Below are 7,917 nucleotides of genomic sequence, written 5' to 3' on the forward strand. Positions count from 1 at the left end.
TATTCTTATTTTGTAGCACTTTGAGATTGTTAAATATAAAGCGCGATATAAATAAAAACTATTATTATTATTATTATTACATTTTTCAAAGGAAAACTAAATAAAACACATTTGCCACTTTATTTAAAAAGTAGCCAATAGGTAATAAATAAGTAATCAAAACCCAAACACATAATTTAACTAAGTAAAATCAGTGGCTGTTAAAAGGTAACAATCCTTGAGTCGTATTCTTCAAATGCTGATTTATAATGTCCTCTTACTGTTCAAATTCAGCTTAAAATATGTGCAAAAGTATTGCATTATTTAGAAATTAATATTAAAATGAATCTTAAATGATATGTGCAAAGTAACAGATTATTTAGAAATTTGATTTATTCTGCTCAAAAAAAAAAAATCATTAACTGAGCCATATTAGGATTAGCTGTTGATTTTCTTTTTTCTGTCTAGTCCTGTAAACATATGTGAAGCAGAAAGAGGAAGGACAGCCAGTGGCCAAACAGTTTCACTGTCACAATAAAAATAATGTAACTCGATAGACTTTTACAAAGAAATAGCTCTTGGCTGAAACAGAAGCCATGAATAATACAACATATTCAATTGTTTTATCCTCTACACTATAACATAACTTTGATTGGTTTCATTATCTTTGAGTACTTCAAAAACATTTTCTTTTGTAAAAATAGGTTTTTATTTACATATTACAAAATACAATCCACAACATTACCTTTTTGTCATATAACAAACAGTCTTTTTCCTTTTCCATCTCTTAACAGAAACCCTTATCTCTCTAAAACATTGGTCCAAACACCCATACTAGTCACCTATGTTTTGGTTTAAAATCAATTCCCATTAAAGCCGTCTTCCTCATTCTTCAATATCCATAAGCCCTTTCATCTTTCCTTTGCAGCTACGAAACCCCACTCCTCAGTATCCCTCTTTATTTTCCTTAGGAGATCCTTTTCCAAAATACTTTTTACCCACTGCACATCTCTGGTCACAAACCTCCAGATCAGGATACCTGGCATTCCATATGTACTTCTTTGCTACGCTGATACCAAGCCACATCACAAAGGCTTCCCATGTTAAACCATTATTCTAACTAAGGAATTTCAAAGGGCACTTCTAATCACGGAAGAGGTTATGGGTATGACTACACATGTAACACTTGGGTGGAGCTCTAAGACTTCCTTAAATCACAATCACTGAAGAGGAGGGAGAAGGAGAGGTGAGATGGAGAGACAGAGAGACAGCTGGGAGTTGGATGAGAGACCAGGGTGTGGTACTTGGACATCGGTAAAAGGGGGAACACCTCCTGGTAGATAGTGGTCCACAACATGATCAGACAGACCCAGAGAGCCAGAATATGTATTTTATACTGATTTGCTCCCTCGCTTGTCTGTCCTTTGTGTTCCTTTTGCTTAATAAGCACATTTTTCGTAATACTGTAGCCTCATTGAAATTAGTCAATGTATATACTGTATTTAGAAATATATTACTTTTATCAACTGCATAAAGAAAATAAACTGGATTTTTGTAAAATGTGTGATTTTATATCATCTAATTATTTAAACAATTAGAGTATATAAAAAAGAACTGCCAGCTTTTTATTTTTTTTGGACAATTCTTACATCTGACATTACATCTATTTCGCCTGCTTTCACAATATTACTGTGTTCTTCTACTTAGGAATTTTATCTCAATTACTTTTTTTGTAGACAAGAAAACTTTTTACAGCCCTCAACAATACGTTATGTTCTTGCTACCCTGTTTTGTTATAGTTCCTGGAGAATTTTCAGAATTATACAGATTTTTTTTTTTTAGTTAGTATTAATGATGAGCGAACCCTGTGGAGTTCACTTCACCATGAGTTCAGCGAAATTACTGATATATTTGGGATCACTGTCCTCACAGAGTTCCAATCTTTGGGCACACACGGGCTAAGCCACAAAGTTCCATTGTTTGAAGTCGCTGCTCGAGATGCATCTGTGCAGATGCTTTACTCTTTGTTTATTCCATCCAGAAGAAAGAAACAGCTTTACATTGTAATAAATATTTTATTATTGCTATTCTTTAATGGGGTCTTATTTTGAAGCGAAAAAGAGGAGGAGGAGGGATCCTTTAAGGCTTGGGCACATCATAGTGAGATCATAGTGTTGCACATGGCTAATTGTTCATGCAGTTTAGCAATGCGGTGCTGCTGTGCCAGCACACAGGCATCGGTCTTATATATCCAGTGGCAGTACTCATACTGTTCTAGTTATGGTTGATGAATGCAGTGTTTTTATCAACCTCTATGTTCGCACAACCCAGTTTTACCTTTTTAAATTCAACCATGTCCTACTAGCATCCAATGCAACCTGCTGTCTTGGTGAAACAAGTGAGATTGGTAGAGTTTCCTTCTTGGTGAAATGAGTATAACTGGAACAGGCAGAAGGGCCCCTCTTTGTGAAACAAACTCACTCAGAATAAGAGAAACATACTCTGCAGCACCGTCTATTGTATAAGCGACCCACTCACTAAAGTGAACCAACCCATGACCCACCGGCGACAACCTGCGACCAAAATTTGGGTTGCAACCCAGTGGTTGAGAAATACTCAGTTAATGTATCCTCAAATGAAAATACAAGTTTTTTGTTTTTTTTCAAGCCCATACAGAATGGAAATGCATGGAGTACTGTTAGGCTTATTGTAAGATCAATGCCATCACAATTCTATGTGAAAGTTCAAGTGCACTGGGATGTCACACTGGCCTTGTAAAGCATCATAAGGAGCTGGGGAAAAAAATGTTTACCTAAGCTGGCCAAAGGCAAATTTTCAGGATAATATTTGATTGAACAGCTTGAACACAGCCAATATTCTGCGAAAAACGCTTTGGTGAATTTTGCCAATCAGCACTAGTTAGTATCATAAAGTGTTGCATTGTATTTCCAGGCCATTTCCTCCCTACATTATGTGTATCCTCTTAGAAGTTTCTTAATTCCATTTCAAAAATGTTTTCTTGTCTTAGTCTTTCTTCACTTTTTTGAACACTGCCCTGTTACCATCAGCACTTTATAAATCACCTTCTGATGTAAAGTACGTAAAGGTCATTTTTTAAGAGTGAAAGCTTCTACTCACTTTGGATTAGGATAAATCTAGGTTGGATTTAATTTAACCAGTGACTAATGATGGGCATGAAACTGAATTAGCAGATATTGTCTTCAGGAAGCGGTAGTTCTTGTTTTCTAAAAAAAAACAAAAAAAACTTTTAAATACCTCCCAAAAACTCTTTTTAGTTTCAATGTTTCACAAATTGTCAGATTGGAAATAAAATTAAATTTTAGTGTCATTTTCTCAAAACTGTATGAAAACTGAAACTATAGAAAACATGAGTCAGTGAGTACTCATTTATAATGTTAATTATTTATGAAAGGTATCCTACATGCTTTAAACTAACCTGCAAGTCTTTTACCATCAATGGAGCAGATTCTTCTTGATGTCATAAACTAAGTAACTTGCTTTATAAAATGCAATGTGAATAATAGAAGAGGTTAGTTTCTTGGTTGATTGAAACATGCAAATATTTGAAAGAGAGAAAAAGAAACCTGATACTCACAGTCAGTAACCAGTCCTGCAGAATTCAGTCCTTTAATCCTCTTTATTTTTCTCCATTAGGCAGGATTGTGAATTCACACTTCAACAGATGTCACAGAATACCAGCACAGGTATTTTGCTTGAACATTTTCCGCTTTTGAATATTTTTTTTTTACCTTTGAATGCAATTTACAACTCAATATATGAATAATATAATACTATAATAACATGCACAACTTGAAGAAGGAACTATCCATTGATATGGAACATTTCCCAATTAATTAAATATATCATTTATTTTCTAAGCCCATTTAATCCAAAAACAGAGCCATTTATTCCATCAACAAGGTGGAGGCCGACTGTGGGTGAAACAACCTGCAAGTACAGGGTACAATCATTGTCACAGGTCCATTTTAGAGACATCAGTCAACCTAACCTGCATGTCTTTACATTATGACAAGATACAGATAGTGAGAGCATGCAAAACAATGAACCACTGAATTACATTTACGGGCAAAGGGTGAACACATACAAGGAATTTGACTCTGTTGGTTTTTTGCTTGTTTGTTTTTGCTCTCCACATATAGTTACATGACAGACACTGATAAGCACATACCTGAAGAAAATACAAAGGGGAGCGGATATGTCTTTGGCATTTTAAAGAAAACAAAATGCTTCCAAGGAAAGATCCTCAGTCAGATTGGTGTTTAGTTTCGTCATTATTTAATAATAAAGAAAACTTTTGACTTGCACATCTATCTAATATAGTGCCTTTCTAATCTATCTAGACTCACGGTAACTGTAACTGCAAGTCAAAGGTTTTCTTTATTTTTAGTCATTCAGGCGTGTGTATATATATTTAAATATTTATCCTTTTATTTATTTACAGAGCTTCTGTAAAAAAGTCAAAATAGAGACAAATAAAGTTCTATCTAAATATACTAAACAAAACTAGCAGAACACCAAAACCTATTAAAAGGCCATAACAAGTCCTTTACAGTATTAACCTATATGTTCTTCAGTAACAAGAAATTGTTGGGTGACAAACAGACATGATTTGTTGGCTTAATGGCAAAAACAAAATCATTGACATCATGTTTTCTTCGGCTGCAGTGAGCAGTCTCATCAAAGCAGTACTTGATGTTTAAGTGCACATTTAACGGGAACGGTGTCACTGCAACAACTGAGATGGTCTGCTGAGATACCATGTCAGTTCACAAGGAGTGCACACCATTTTTGATAAGGTACGCTGGCTCTGTGCTTTTGTTGTTCTTTCAAATGGAGTCAGTATAGCATTTTCAGAAAACCCTTTCAGGAACAGCAATTCCCATTCTTTCCCTAAAACAAGTGTGGTTGAGTTACCTTGAAATACAATTTCAACATCAGAACACTAAAGAGGGGTTTGGGTGATGGAGTGGAGTTCCAATCCAGGTTTGGCTCTTGCCTTCAGCTTATTGCTACCAAACCAGAAGACAGTTTTCACTCTGATCCTGCAATGAAATAAGGAGCAGAAAAGAATCAAATGGTTGTTTGTGATGATTTAGGTATTGAATCTTTACAGATTATAAATAACTCCAGGTGTGTTGTACAATGGCTGACCCTTCGCTATGACCCCCAAAGGTCATGCGAAAAAGACAATTTCTCCTTAGGGATTAACAGTATATCAAATCCCAAAAAAAAAACAAAAACAAATCAAAATCAAATATTTTCTAAATACTGCTTTGAAACTATGGTGTAATAATCCTATTTTAAAGCATACTTATAGCAGGTCTTTAATGGTTTGAAATACTTGCTTTATATAACAAATTATTATAGCTTTTAATTTTCTGCTTTTTGTCTAGGTGAACTAACATAAACAATACATTTTAGTTTCAGCAGCATTACATTGATTAACAGACTGATAAAATGATGTTTGTAAAGTTCCAGTGAAGAGAAGTGTACAGGAATACCTACTATACTGTATTTTTTGTGTTGTCTGCTATATAAACATTTTGAAACTTCCAGATAAATGTCCATACATTTTTATTTACCATCATTTGAGTTAAAAGTGAATGAAAAAAGCAAACATTATAAAACCTAAAATTGGAAAAACAGGTAAGTTAAAGGTACTTTAAAAATGTATTTTTCATATTTTACAGTACAAGGTGCTAAAGTTAGTATTGTCCAACAGAGCCCTCTAGTGACTATCTGAGAAACTGTGCTGTAAAATACAAATCAAGCAGCCCAAACTGGACAAAGACGATGGATGCATATGTAAGGTTTGTTTATGGAAACTAATAATTTTAAAAAGGTGTATTTAATGTTTGTTTATTTTAAACATATGGTGTAATCATTCTGATTGTTGGTAATTGTTTGGTAATTAGAACTTGGAAAAATGGAAGGCCACCTTAAACATCTTTTACATCATGATCATGTCATTAATAAAAAAAAATGTAGTAATTTCATGTACGTTTACATGCTAATATACCCTTGAAGCTGAAATACAAAAGGCACATATATTTTTTATGTCAGGGTAATCAAGTTCAATCCTAAGGTAACAACTGTGGTGGCATCTCTTCATTCCAACCACTTTTACAAATAAATAGTTCAGTGTTACAGTACTTCTAAATGATCCAATTGTTTAATTAGTCTTGTTCTTCTCTTGTTTTGCATTCAGAAGTATTTGCTAGTTTATTTACACGTAAACAACATTAAGAAATGTGCATTTTTTGCCATATCTTTAAAAGTTAATATGGTAAAAGAACATTCTTTTTAATTCAGCTTTTCAAGTGGAGTTTACTCTCTTAATTGTATCCAAATACCGACGATTAGTGATGACACCACTGTGTGTTAGTTCTGTATATTGATTCATACAGATGAACAGAACTTAAGTTCCCTTCCATATGTGTCATTCAAATGTGAGACTAGGTTGAAAAGAGCACACAGTTCTGAAATGTCCACTAAAATGGCACATGTGTGACCAACAGAGTGGCACTGTGCTCATTGCTACATCATTTCTTTATAAGATTATGGCACCCGCTCTTCCAATTACAGTAGGGTCCATGCTTTTAAAGTAAATACTTCATTAATAGAATTCAAAGCAAATTCAAAGTGGGCATTTTTAATTTCAAATACAATGCTTCGTAACCACTCCGAATCAGGGTATATGTGTCTGAGTATACGTAGTATTCCTCAAAGAGATGACAAATGCTCTTAGAAGTTCAAATTAAATAAATTATATGAAATAACAATGCTGTATATAAAAACAGATTTCTGTGCATTAAATCAAGTTCAGGCAACATTCTGCCATATTTGTAGCGGCGATCATATTCAATATCTTCCTTAAGTGCAACTTTTACTTCTTGTGGGAGACAATCAAAAGACAACATCGGCAATTTAGAACATTTACTAGAATCTCATTCAATCAGCAAGAAATCAGGCCCCAGACGGGCATTTAAATGAAACAATGTTGGGAACAACAATCCTTTAGAGATTTTTCTGGTAACAACTTACTTCTCAAAAGGCAGTCGGTAACAACAATAAGACTTATAGTCACACCACCTTAGACAGGTCCGGGATCAAGTGTTGTGGGACCAGAGGTAGCATCAATCTTCATTATAAACGTTATCCTTCAATCTGTGGGAATCAAAAGGGTGTTAGTCACGGATGGTGTGTCAATGTTATGTTTCCAATGGAGTCTGTCTGCAGATCTCAAGTGAAAGCCTGAATGGGTTCCGAGGAGCCTGCTGCCGGAGATCTGGCAACAGACCCTTCTCAGTCTTTTCCCTTACCTTCCATTTCAGAGCCAGGTAGACACTCCTGTGGCTTGTGTGTGTCACATCCCTATTAAAAATCACATTGTTGACTTGGTTTAAATCTTAAGCAACAACATATAAAATCCACCTGTATAAAAGGATAAGTGCTTGTGTGTCCATGTATCTGCTTTTATAAATTCCATACCAAATGGCATACAACAGAGACACATGCTTTGCATTTGTCATTCCAACAGAAGGTGCAACACAAACATTTGCACAACTGTAGTAATTTGCAGTAAACAATTTAAGTTAAAATTGAAGCACCAGCATCATTGAGTTAGTAAAATTCTACTTTGTGAGAAAGCAATGTCCCTTACCATACAGTGTCATACAGAAAATAAAAATTGTGAGTGAAGGCAAGTGCAGCAGATGCTTTTAACATATCTCTTTTCTTGCATCCAGAAATACAAGCATATCAAATTTAAACTTTGTTTAGATTCTCTTTGGTTACTCTTGCATCTTCGCTCTTGAATACTGCCATTTAGACTGAAACTCAAGTTCCCTGGATTGTGAATTTCTGTCTATAAATGTGAAAACTTTGTGTACTTAC

Source organism: Polypterus senegalus, chromosome 5, assembly GCF_016835505.1.
Source record: "Polypterus senegalus isolate Bchr_013 chromosome 5, ASM1683550v1, whole genome shotgun sequence".
NCBI classification, from domain to species: Eukaryota; Metazoa; Chordata; class Cladistia; order Polypteriformes; family Polypteridae; genus Polypterus; species Polypterus senegalus.